The following is a 14,027-nucleotide window of genomic DNA, read 5'->3' on the forward strand; positions in this document are numbered from 1 at the left end:
GCATTTCTGGTCTCATCTGCCCCCACTGTCATTTCATCTGCAGTGCACGTTCCCACTGCATGACCTTCTTCCAATTCCTCAGCACCACTTAAGCCACACCCACTCCCTCTCGGGGCCTTGTCACAGAACCTCTTTGCCTTCCAGACCTTCAGGACACTTTTGCTTCACAGTCCTTATCATGTTTAATTGTTCATTTGCATTTTGATTATTCGATCAATGCCTATCATCAGTAAGGGCTGTTGTGAAGAGTAAATCATAAAATGGACATGGAAAGAAATCCTTGAAGAACTGTAAGCAGGATCCCAGTGTAAATAGTAGCTCTTCCATTTGCTACTTTTAAAGAACTCCCTGCCCTCAAAACGAAATGTAAATGAAACGGGCAGTAGCATCACTTTCCTCAAACATCAAAAAGAAATGACTTCCAAAGCAGGCTCATTTTTATGTTGGGCAGAGAAAGTGGCAGGAACAACTTGGTGAATGATTAACCTTCAGATCTTTAGGCATCGAATAAAAACCCACTCGGGGAGCCACGGACAACAACCAGCCTGAGCCCCAACCATCTCCCTGGTGCCAGAGCATGTCCCCTGGACCTGCCACACCTGGTTCCTAAGGTGCCAGCGGCCACAGGAGAGTAAATATTAACTGTGGTAGGGAATGATTATCAATTGTGGAGAGCCGTCCACAGTTTCCAAGGTACTGACCTGAAAAGGAGCTTAAAGGAAAGAAGATTGGCGTACTTTGTCCACTGGGCTGGACATCCTGCATGTGCTTCTCCAGGTCCAACCCTGCTCTCCCCCAGTGAACCCTGGCCTCTCTGGGTTATCCTCTGGCTGCAGCCAAGGAGGGGCACCAGCAGGAGACCACAGGGAGGGAGGTGAGTGAGGTCAGGAGTATTACTCTCCCAGCTTCCTCCCTGCTGGGTCGCCCCAGGCCGGCTGTGTCCCTTAACCAAAGGCCACGGCTCCTATCAAGTATTCCTTCAACACAGCTTGCTTATGCCCGCTAGCTTGCTTCCCCATTCCCAATGAACCCACACTTTCTGGGAAGCAATCCCTCCCATTTCCAGCCCAGGGTGATTACAGTTTTCCTGGACTATTACTCTGCCTGGGATACTGCACCCATCTTCGTGGTTCCCCTACACCCAGCTTACATCTGAAGGTAAAGAGACATCATTGCAATAAGCACACACGTGAGCAGAGGAGTGCAAACTGAGATGCGTTTGAGCAATGAAGTAATGTTTCTATGAGTGCCTACATTTCTCTGATCTGAGGTGGCTGTGGGACCAGCGCTCAACAAGGCTTCCCTGAGAAACCAGTGTTTGAGCTGACATCAGATCCAGGGAGGTTTGGGGGTGGGACGTAGGTAGGAGGTTAGTGGAGGGAGCGGGAGACGCCCAGGAAGAGGAAAAAAACCTGTGGAAAGGCCCTGTCACACATTTTTTGTCTCACACCTAGTGACTCTCACTCAAAAAGTCTTAGCTCTTCCTTTCAAATTCGGTTATTTGGGCTTTTATGGGGAATACACTTTGCCATTTTTAATGGCTATACAAATAGAAGATGTTAATGATAATGATCATGTTATTAAAACTCCTCAGGTTTTACTTCTCTAATACATCACTGTCTCTTGGCAGGCCAGACAGTACCTAGCACAATGGCAAATACACAAAGTCCAATAAGCATACTGTTATGGACCAAATATTTGTGTCCAAAATTCATAGGTTCAAATCTCTAACCCCCAAGAGACAGTATTAGGAGGTAGGGCTTTTGGGAGGTAATTAGGTCATGAGGGTGAAGCACTCATGAATAAGATTAGTGTCTATATAAGAGAGACCCCAGAGAGCTCTCTCGTCCCCTTCTACCACAAGAGGATACAATGAGAAAATGACAGTCTGCGACCCAGAACAGGGCCCTTCCAGAACCTGGCCATGCTGGCTGGCACCCTGATCTCCAGCCTCCAGAATGAGAAGAAATACATTTCTTTTGTGTACAAGCCACCCAGTCTCTGGTATTTTCTTATAGCAGCCAAACCAAGACAGATGTGCAAATGACTGACTGACTGACTAAGGAACCAGAGGAGGGGAAAATCCACAGAAACCCAGCACGGCCTGTCAGGGGAGGCCCGCATGTGAAAGGCAGGTGAGTTGACTCCCAGTTAAGTCTGAGGTTGACCCTGGACAAAATAAACTTATCTCCAGATACTATTTGCTCAGGTCTCAGGCCCTGAGGAGATAAGCGAGAGTTATTTTGGTCTCCTGAATGCCTCAGAGAAGAGCTGGGACACAAGTGGTGACCTCCACGTTAAATTCAGCTTCGGGTATGGGGTTTCATGCTGTCCCCACAAATACACAGCTCATCAAAGACAACTGGAGGTTTCCCTACAACCCACAGGTATCTTTGCTGAAAACCTAGGATGCTGGAAAAATAATGCATTTTCTCCAAAAGGGGAAGTAATATTTTAGATTCGGCCTTTCTATTTATTTAGTTAGTTTTTCTCTCATTTTACTTGAGGGCATAAGTTTGATTCGTGGCTATCTCCCTGTACCTTGGAGTGAGCAAGTATCCTAGAAGGAGCCAGAAAAGTCAACCTCACTTTCCTGGAAGGCACTGTATTGTATCAGATAGAAGAAGGGGACTTCAGGACGGGGACTCCAGTTGAGTCTCATTTCTGTAATTAACCTCAGTGTGGCCTCAGGGAGACACCATCCCTCTCTAGGGCTAATTTCACATTTATAAAACAAATGGCATATAAGCCATTTATATGAGATCCTTGGATCTTTTGACTTTGAGCACCATTTTTTTTTTCCAGAAATACATCTTAAAAGTCACATGTTCTCACCATTATGTTATTTTGGGGCCGGGGGTTAGCATACTATCCATGCCACCCCCAAGAGTTCTTAACTTGTTGTTAATGGGTTTCCTAAGAGGGTCCATGAATCTCTTGATATTGCATACAACATTTTGTGCCTATGTATATTTTTCTTGGAAAAAAACGGGTCCATAGCTTTTAGGTCATATATGGGTCTTATGTGACTTTAGTGGAAAAGCTAAGTGTGAATGCTTAGATGACAGATGCCAGCTGAGATGTGAATGTCTCAGATGCATTCATCAGAGACCAGCCCCAGGAGCAGACACATCATCTAACCACTACACGCTCTGGACTCGGAGGAAGAAAAACCCCTAGGACCTATTAGTTAGGAATGTTTCAAGGACAGGATGGCTCCTGACTTGGGATGGGACTGGGTAGGTGAGTGCTCAAGACAAGGAGAGTTTGGGAACCCCGTACAAAAGTATAATTGTGGGTAAAATATACTGTGTTAAAAAAAAGTAAAAATCCCTGGCTGACCTATTAATTTAGCTCTCTCTCCGGTGCACATGAGGGTCATATGCTCTTTCTTTTTGCCCCCTGTCCTGTTAGCACCAGCCCCCAGAGTTCTGGGTTCAAAGGAAGAACAGGGCTTAGTTTTGCAGCTGGGAATTGGTGCCAGACAGAGCTGCTCATTCTGCCAGGAGAAGAATGGGCCATCCTGAGTCTGTATCTGTTACTCAGCCTTGATGGGGAGGCCCCACAGGAGGCCACACCACAGGCGTGGACAGGGGACCGATCTGGGGCTTTTCTCAGAGTAACAGGAAAGAAGTTGTGACAGTTCTGAAATCCTGCAAAACCATACTGCTCTGAGATTACTGCGAAATGGGTCTCACTCACTGATTTTAAGGTAAATTAGAAACATTAGTGACAGTGAAAGTTACACCATGTACAGTTATACATGCATGTGGGAAAACATAAATATGGCCATGTATAAATCGAGACTTAGAAGTTATAACTTCTATAGTAAATGCTATTATCCAAAAGTTTAAACATATGTGAGACAACTCATAGCAAATACGCTGACATATGGCATTGAAACCAATATGTCAACACTTATAAGTAAGAAAACATCTATGAAAATAAAGTCGACCACATTTCTCTCTTTACATTTAGGCCACAAACGAGACCACTGCTGAGCATCTCTGGTTAAACATTAACACACACCAGGATCTGCCTGTAACCTGTTCGTTAAGGTGCAGTGCCCCAGCTAATTAATACATCACCAGCAGATCAAGTTCAGGGAACAATATTGAGCTAATGAACTCCTGAGACCTCATTTACCCCCTATCAGGTGGGAGGGAGTACAGAAGAAAAGGACAGGGGAGAAGAAAGACGGAAAGATGGAAAAAATTATTATTTTTTGCCACTAGAGCATCCCACAGTTTGTAAAAGTGATGTGTCTGTGTGTGTGTGTGTGTGTGTGTGTGTGTGTGTGTATTGGGGCGGGGTGGTGGGGGGCGGATCCTGAAGTCACGTCACCTGAGGAAAAGTTGAAAGAGTGAGAGCTGTGTGGACAGGGAAAGACCATATTTAAACTGTTTGGACTGTTGGTTGACTGTCAGCAGAGGCAATGCTGTATTGCCTGTCACTCCCCTCCCTGGGCCTTAATATTCTTCATCTGAATAATATGAAAGGATTGTATGGAATCCTTGGTTCACAACTCCTGCTGCAATTAGAATCACATTGAAGAGCTTAAAAAACAAACAAAACAAAACAAAACAAAAAGATCTTGGGACCCCACCACAGATAAGAATCTTTTCAGGTAGGAAACAGGCATTGGTGTTTTAATATTCCCCCCAACCCGCCCACCCCGTCATCCCAATGCACATTCAGTCGGCGGTGGACAAGCACAGGTCTAGATTATCCCCAGGTTTCCTCCAGTATGGCATTTGTGAACCCCTCCAGCTCTAAAACATCACTTAATTCGGTCATATAGAGTGTTCGTCCCATTTCCTCTGTGGCCCTGAGAGGAATCTCCATCCTGAGGGAAACTCAATAACATGAAATATTGATATTAATTTTACAAATGCTTGATGGGTGAAGCGAGTTCACCGAGACCAGCTGAACGGGAACAGGAGCACCTGAGGAAGAAGTCCGTGACGGAGGAGCCGCTCGGTCTCAGCTCCGGACCTGTCTGCCCTGACTTTCAGTTTTTGCCAGCATGGTTAAGTTGTTTCCCATCCACGGCAGATTAGAAGCACAAATTTGTTGGGGGAACTGCTTAAGTTTATTAACAGCAGCAAAAAGAAATAACTAGCAGCATCCTGACAGTGAGAAAGAAAACTAAAACGTATAAAAACACAGCATAGAAACCAATGAAAAATATAGTCTGGGGACGTTCGTTGTAGAAGCAAGCCGCTCTGCTCATCTTAAAAGACCTTGATGATCTCTCTGTGTTAGTAATAATTAGAGAGAAACATTTATGTTCAAGGAACTCTACTTGACAAGGCAAGGGCATGTGTGTACCTGTGTACGTTTGCATGCATATTTGGTGATTTTTCAAAGGAATGATTTCGGTCTTTCAAAATGTAGGTTCGGCATAAAATACCGGTGTATTCTTCTCAGGCTTTTAAAAATAGACCTGCCTTCTCTACCTCAAAATTGTACTTCAGGTGTTCATCAAATAATCTCACCCTTGGATGGAACCAAGAAACAAATTAAGAAACCCCAGAAACTGCAGGTGGCCAGACTGAGACACAGATAGGCAAAATGATCTACCCTGCCACTCTTGGCCAGTAAACCCTCTCTCACCAGCCCCAATGAACTTCTAATAAAATATATAATGAATACGAGGAACTCAAGCCAGGCCGTGAAGAAGACATGGTTTGAAGTTCACTAAGTAGCACTGTGTGAAAAATAGGTCTTTTGGGGTCACTGAGATCATGGGGACCTGAGAAGAACCTGAGACTGACAACTGAGAGACCACACATGTCCTTTCAGTGATGGTCACGATTACCTCGGGCTCTTTAGAAGTCATGGTATTCCAAGGAGAGAGAAAGAAATAGGTAGGGAAACAGCAATGAGACTGTTAGAAGACTCACCATGTTAGTAAAACGCCATGGCAAGCAGCGAAGTTATTCACAATCACATCTCCCGTTAAGACACCACTGTTTTGTACTATGGATCTACAGCACATAAGTAAAAGCAGTACTCTAGTGACTCGCTTTTCTGCAGTACAGCAGTCCTATTTTCCCTGAAACCTGAGAGAAGGGTATCTGCCAAATCTGGGAAAGTCTACTGGACCTGAGCTCTGCGTGCAGTTATCAGTGAGAAAGTCTTGTGTCCATCAATGTTTCCTTGTTTTATAAGGCAAGGAAGAGTTATGACACATTTTGTTTCGATGGTATATCCCTAAAAAAACTAAAGCAGGATCCCAGGTTACATCGCTGTTCAATGTCTACTCAAGGGCAATGCCTGAGGCGGGATGGAAAGGTAAGAGGACCAGCACGTCTTCCAATCATTTATTGCGGTGACTTTAAAAAATTATGTGGTATGCTAGACAGAGAGAGCCCTGAGTAAGAATGACATCAGAGGCTGGGGTCTATTTCAGCACCTGTGACCTCCAGCAGGTTTAACGTCCCTTTTTATAAAATAAGAAATGTCCTGGAAAATCTCTAGGGCTCCTTCCATTAGCCCCGTTAGCCTCTGGTTCCCAGTATCATTGCCTCCAACAATCCCCTCAATTGTGTGAGGGTTCACATCTCCCTGGAAATCCCCTCTGTTCTTCCTAACTCCAGACGCTTGGGTCTGTGTGGCAGAAGGCCAAGGTTCCAGCCCCAGATCTGCCTCTTGGTTACTGAATACTGAGAGCAAATCCTTCACTGATCTCCCAGAGAATCAGATGAAATTACTTCTTAACACACTATGTTAGTCAAATTCACCCTTAAAACTCATTCCGGACGCTGCTTAAGAACATGTTTTTAAAAACTGCTGTAACCACTACAGACCATGAATTTTACAAAATGACTGCAATCCTGGATGCTCTGAAGAAGAGCTAAGAGAATCCCAGGTGTGTCCCAGGAGAAAGGTGCTGCGCCTTGCCACGCCCCTCCTCACACTCAGCAGGCTGTGCTGTTACCTTGATATTTATCTGCCAACCAATTTCAACAAAAACTGCTCAGCTGAAGTCATCACAGAAACCTATAAAGTGGCCAGTGATTCGCAAATAATTCGCCCCTTGCTATATGCCTAAGAATTAAAGAATTTCTCTATACAATGTATCCGGCACTGCAGGTACACCACGAACTAAAAATAACACTTTTTCCACAATCCCGTGTCCCACAAGAAGCTAAACCCAGAGAGACAGAGACAGAGACAGACCCGGGGGTGAGGGGAGAAGAGAGACTGAGAAACATGTCATAAATCCTAAACATCTTCCTAATTATATAATTAAACAAGCTCTGAACAGCATCTCAAAGGCCTGGGTTCCGGTAAGGGCTCTACCACCTATGTGGCCAGATGTGTGGCCTCGGCTTAAGTTTGTACCCTATGTAGGCTGTTTAAATGATTATCGATTTTGAAACCTACTAGGAACCCTTAAAAGTTATCTAATTTACTCCTTTTAAAATCTTTTTCATGCATAAGAACTACCTGGAAAGCTTGACAGAACACATGGCTGGTCCCAAGCCTCAGTCTCTAACTCAGTAAGTGTGGGGAGGGGTCCAAGAATCCTCTTTTCTCTAAGAAGTTTCCAGCTGTTGCTGCTGCTGCTGCTGCTGCTGGTCCTGAGGTCACACTCTGAGAAGCACTGGCCAAGTGACTGTCAACAGCAGCTAGAAATTCAAATCACCTGAGGAGGAGCATGAACAAAATGCCAGAGGCCGGTGTGCTCCAGACCCTGTAACTCAGAATCTCAGGTCACGCAGCCGTGACATCTCTATATTCGAAACTCCCCATAGGAGCTCAATGTGCAGCGTAAGTTTGAAGTGTCAATCAAGTCCAGTTACCTCATTTTGTAGATAACAAAACTGAAGTTCAGAGGATCAAGTGATAGCAACAGGTTCAGAGGATCACATGATGTTCAACACGGTCAGCAGCAAAAGGGGGAAGTCTGGACACGGAGCGATTTTAAAGTCCCGGCCTTTAATTCTATGCTTGTGATACTCTATAGCTGTGTTTCTCCTTTATCTCCTTATCCCAGCACATCCAAATATAATAGATGAACAGCATGAGACTATGGGGGCCTTTCTTCATCTGGGCACCCCAAGTAACCAGAGGACCACTACTGGAAGGCTCTCAGCAGTCTTCAAGCTCACCCCGGTGTAGTGTCTAAATATAACACACAGTCAGACACTCTGAATAACTCTTGGCTGACTTGGCTTCCCTTGGATAAAGTTTTTTTTTTTTTCTTCCTTAGATTATGCTACACCAGGAATAGAGCCCTAAGGGGAAAAATTCCTCTTCAGAGTCAGAGATAACACTGTGTGTGGTATTCAGGTTGTTCTCCTTTGGAAGGAAAAAAAAAAAAAGGAAGAAGCAAACCTCTAACATCAGCCGACATCAAAAAGGATATTCATACTTTGTAGGTGTGGTGTGTGCAGAAGGAAGGCAAGTAGAGAGGGAGAATTGGTCAGGTGAAAGGCAATTAACACGCCTTGGTGCTAGGTTGGCAGGGAGAAAGAATGTGGGCAACAAGTTCAGGTAGTCCAGGTGGCAGTGGACAACATGGAGGTCTATGTGCCAGCAGGCACTGGCAACTGTCCCTGTGCTGGCTCTACCGGGAAAGACTCAGTGTGCAAGTCATCCACGCCGCTTGTTCCCCAGGAGGTGGGCTCAGGTACAGCTCTGACTTCATTTCTCAGCCAGACAGTAAACACTTATACCTTGCCCCTGGGCTCCTGCTGTTCCTCCCAGCTAAAAGGAATTTGATGTGACCTAAAAGTTGCGTGAAACATATGCAGACATTGATTCTTCTCCTTTGCACAAATACAAAACCCTTCCTCCTTATAGTTTTAGTACAAGCCAAGCCTCTCTACTTCCCAGCATGACAACCTGTTTGATACTGGAGTTGCATGGGATGCTGGGGATCACCTAGTCTTGTCCTTTCCATTAATAGATAACATTGTAAAAGCTACCATTTGTCAAACATCTACTATGTATTAGGCTCTTTAATCTAATTTAAATCTAGTGCTCGCCCAAGCCTCAGATGATTTCTGGAAGATGGGGCGCAGGCAGAGAAAAGTGAAATGATTTGTCCAAAATTACATGGCTAACAGAGCCAGAGCTAGGATTCAAATACGGGTTTCTGGCTCCAAACCATTGCCCTGTCCACAGTCAGTAGGAAGAGGAAGAAGCAACGGTGAATGGTTTCCCGTCTCCTGTGACCCACCAGGTTGGGACAACTGACAGGCCTGCCTCAGCTGACATTACTGTGTCCTTTTCAAGACTTGAGCCAAAACTTTATTTGGAAGTTCTAAATGTCCAAGGAGGAGTTTGTTTGCTCTCTCTTGTCCCCAGAGAGAAAAATCAACCCTTCAGTTTCAGCCTTAGACAGGAAGAAGTGCAGCTGCTATTAAAACAGAGCAGGAAATTGCATGGGCAACCCAAAGGCAATGCTCTTCATCTACATGGGAATTTCTCCAAAGTGCTGAAAGCTCAGGAATAGAGTGTGGTTTGGAGGAGGTGTGGAGACCTTGAATATGCACCCCCAACACACACACACACTCCTGGAAAACATAAATCTCCGCTAGGGCTGGTGAAAGGACCACAAAGCGAAGCACTGATTTGCATGTTTTACTGCTGCAGGTGCACAGGTGTGTGTGTGTATGTGTGTGTGTGTGTGTGTGTATGTGTGTGTCCCCCACAGCACTTCCAACATTTGAGACTGAGTTATTCTTTGTTGTGGGGGCTGACCTGTGCATTATAGGATGTTTAGCAGCAACCATGGCCTCTACCCATTAGATGTCAATAGCACTTCCCACCCAGTCATGACAACCAGAAAATATCTCTAGACATTACCAAATCTCTCCTGGGTGGAGGGGCAAAACTGCCCCCTGCTTGTGAACCACTGATCTAGAGTGTCTCACCCAGCCACCATGCATTAATAGGAAAAATGTTTACTCAAAGGTGCATGTCTGAGATCCTCTCTGAAGGAGGTGAAGATTCATAATCTGCATATTTTCATCAAAACTCATGTATTTTCTATTGTGAAACTTATAAAAGAGCAAGGCCACATACTAGGCACCTTGGGACCGTCCAAAGCTCTCCAGAGGTCTGGTGGCTGATGGCCGAGTCTCCTATCTTTTTTCTAGTCCCAGGCAAAAACCCCTCCCCACCTCCTCCTACCCACCAATCCTTCCAGGCCTGCCTCCAGGGCAACCTGGTCCCCAAAGTCTCCCTTGCCCACCTGCACTCAGCTGTCCATGAACTTCAGGAAGCTCTATGAAAGCAGATTCCTCACCAGCTCCGTTCCCTTTGTACCCTCATGGATTGGAACAGTGCTTGGCACAGACTAGGTGGTCAATGCTATTACGGAATAAATACATTATTGAATACATAAATGTGTTTGAAGGAAAACCAAACACCCTTACAGTTTATCTAGGTTTCAAATTTCTTCAGAGCGGTGTCTTCTAGGAATATACATTTTATATCATCAAATAAATTGAAAGCTTCTCTGAGGCAAGAAGTTCTGGCCAAGTGATTCCAGAGCCCCCACGACACTGGTTCTCAATTTGAGCTGCGCACCTCTTAAAACCCCAATAGCCAGGCAGCACCCCACACTAACTGAACAGAATCTTGGGGGTCAGTTCTAGGAGGCATCCGAGATCTTAAAAGCTCCCCCAAGTGATTCTGATCTGCAGCCAATACTGAGAAGCCATGCTCTACAGTTCTGTGAATGAATTGTGCAAATCCACTTAAATAAGCATAGTGGAGTCTTGCATGCCCTGGGGATGAGTCTGCCCCTGTCAAATATAACAGCAAAGGCCTCAGCTTTGCTGTGGGTTTATGGCACCTTAATGTAACTACACTGGCTATCGTGGATCAGAATTTCTGACTGGTTTTGACTAGTCAAAATGAGAAAATTAGTGAATGATTATCTAATAAATACCTTCTGCTCAGGAAACAAAATCTTTGTAAACATGAGTCCACATGGGACTAATAAGTTGGAAGCAGTAGCCCGGACTCGCCTTTTATCTTTCAAAGTCCCGACAGAGGAAAAGAACTGAATAACACTTGTTGACAAACTGATCAATTCGGCTGAGGAGTTTTCTGTTTTATTAATATTGTTGTCGGATTTTTTTTCTCGAAGCTGAGTCCCAAGTACCCACATTCCCCTTTCTGGAGCAAAAGTAATCACAAGAAAAACGGACAGTGGGATATGTGGCTGTTTCTTCCACATAAAACACAGCCTGCTCTTCCCGCAGAGATCACAGATTTGTAATCTGGGCAGCAGCTACCAGGATTCAAAGAAAAGGGGGGTAAAAATCTCATAATGGGTGGAGATTTGGTTTAAAGAATAGATCTGGGTAAATTACATCATTCCTGGGTTTGTCCACTGAATTGGATCCCACAGTTGTCACACAATGACTTCTGACTCTCCTGGGGCCAGCAAAGCAGCCCTGGGCAGGCCTTATCAGGAGGAATCAGTGTGGAAAAGTACTTTCTGAAATAAAACTAACATAAACCAGGCGTGTCAGAGTTGGTTTTGCTAAATTTCAGGAATGTGGGAGGAGTCAGTTTACTAGGATGGAACAGACTGGGTTTGTTGAAAGCGTTGTGTCCATCCTACTTCCTTCTTCTCGGTTAATAGATAAGAACAGACAATCATCAGAAAATAAAATCTTTGTTTTTCAAGAAGACAAGCAGAGAAAACCAGGAGACGAGAGCAGGAGGAGACAGACTACTGCCCAAATAGGAATATCAGTGTTGACGGTGTTAAAGCGAACTAGACACAGCCTGAAGATAAACTCTGCTGAGTGGCCCCCACTTACTATTTGGACCAACACTTAGATGCTGTCCTATTTTTCCTGCCTTCTCCAACAAGCTGAATAAAGTCAGAATCAAGAGAGTATGCCTGTTCTTGCTAAAATACACAGGAAGTAAAGCATTATCTAGATACATGGACGTTATACGGCTTTAAATTTTAGAATCTTAGAAACATTGGGCTGGAAAGTATACCAACAACCATTTTTGTCCTTCATTTTACAGAAGGAAAAGTGGAAGAATGGGAAAGTTAAATGATTTCTCTTGGTAAAGCAGGGACAAACCCATTGTTTCCTTCTGTATAGTTCTGTCTCCTCTTAGCCATTGTCACTACACAAAATATACCACTGACTACATTATATCCAAGGGATATAAGACTTTCTTAGTCAGCAATTTGTTTTAAAAGATGGGGAATAATACATTTCTATGAGAGGGAACTGGTTCATACGTTTAAATGATCACTTTTTTAAGTGGTCATTTCACTAATAAATTGCTGGATGCTTGCCTTTTTCGAATAAACAATCTTGCTCCCTTCTTACTAGTATTTCTAGGAGAACAAATAACAACATAGGGGAGCTGAAATACGGCACAGATAAGGTCTTGAAGCTCCAAAGAATGATCTAAGAGCAAGGGCACGCCCCCAGGCACTTGTTCCTCCTCACTGCCAGCAGCTTCGGCCATCCAAGGTTATACCATGAGATCCTCCATAGGAGCTTCACTGACAGAAAACAGGCAAGTGAAGGCAGGGGGAGCACAGAGACGTGGCCTGGGGAGTTCTGCATATATTGAAGGTTCCGCAGTCAACAAGCCAGCTGCCTTCCAGTGACATCATAACTTGCAAGTGCCTCAGAAATTATACATTTTCCCCTAGTGTCACTGGATAAGTCCCTAAAGACACACCTTTCCCACTATTTCTACCTCCAGCCGCTGGGGAAGTGGTCCTAGAGGAGGCGGCCTTTCCTCACATCTGCTCAAGAGAACGGACATCGTTTCCCTCTGCTACCACAACGGGCTTTGCCAGGAGCCAGCCGGCAACTAAGATTCTACACTACTGAGGGGGAGCTTCCTTCAGCAGCTGCAGGCTCTTTTTCCACCCAACGTCATCTGGGAAATTATCCGCAGGGGATGCATTTTATCTTCGATCTTTAAAGCATAGCTCTGTTCTTGTCTTAAAAAAAAAAAAAAAAAAGTATACAAGTCCAAATGAGTAAAATAGAGAAACCAGGTCTTCTTATTCACATTATAAGAAGCCTTTTGTTGCTTCTTTCTTAAACAACGATTTTCCCATACTTTCTTCAAGTGGCCAACATCTAAGGTATCGGTAATTTTTAAACTGACTTCCAAAAACCTCAGTTTCTATATATGTTTTCATGAATTCACTTTTCTCATAAAGTAAGGGGTGCCTGTCCCTAGGTTGTCTACCACAATAGTTCACTCAGTTGTAAGTTCAGTCAGGGCTTCTGAGGCTTGTCTCACTTCCATCTTTGACTCAGCGGCATTTTCCTGAGAGAGAAAGCAGTGCCTGTTTGCGGAGCCTCTGAAAGTACTTCAGGCTGACAGGTGCTATATAAATGAAATATCCTTCCAATTACTGTGACTGTACTATATTGAATTAAGCTATATCACCATAACTAAGGAAACATGCCTGCCTACACAGCAGCGCCCTTTCTCGTCCTGGCGCTATTCATGCTCATCTCCCTCACAAATAAAATAATTTCTAAAGAGAGAAATCTCAATTACCTTCAAAAGCATTATTGTCCCTTGTACGTTACTACACACCGTCGGGATTAAATTGACGGGGCTTCAAAGTCTGTAAACTGATTCCCAGGTTAACAGCTTAAAATGCTTTCCCTTCTTGGTACCCAAAGCATCTTTCGTCTGCTCTCCTAGCAGACAGTGAATTTGAGAGAAGGATCAGAAACTGAAAGCTATTGACAGCATGACAGGAGCATTTCAGCATGACAGCTGATGGAGACGATCACATTTCCCCCGACAAACTCAATTGCTTGAGTAAATCAAGCGAAAGTCAATACAACCCCTCCTTCCTCAGGTCCCATGTGGTTCTTCAACCTTGCGCCACTGAACTTGTTATTGGTGGGGGAGGGCAGAGCAGCAAGCCCCAGATCCTCAGGGAATACCTGACTGATGCCAAAAAGAAGTTTTCTTTCTCCCATGGATAGCCTCTCTTTGCCAAACAAAGTTGCTCTCTTAGAGCTTGAGACATTCTCCTCCCCATAGGT

General features: G+C 44.5%; 1 protein-coding gene and 1 long non-coding RNA gene across 2 annotated transcripts in view; both read right to left on the reverse strand.

Moving 5' to 3' along the window:
* Positions 1 to 14,027, reverse strand: part of SETBP1 (SET binding protein 1) — a 324,498-nt gene that overhangs the window by 228,474 nt on the left and 81,997 nt on the right.
* The window catches only part of LOC120586173 (uncharacterized), a 39,582-nt gene that overhangs the window by 9,725 nt on the left and 15,830 nt on the right, over positions 1 to 14,027 (reverse strand). The gene's annotated exons all lie outside the window — the stretch shown is intronic.

The sequence above is a fragment of the Pteropus medius genome, unplaced genomic scaffold (genome assembly GCF_902729225.1).
Source record: "Pteropus medius unplaced genomic scaffold, Ma_sr-lr_union100, whole genome shotgun sequence".
Lineage (NCBI taxonomy): Eukaryota > Metazoa > Chordata > Mammalia > Chiroptera > Pteropodidae > Pteropus > Pteropus medius.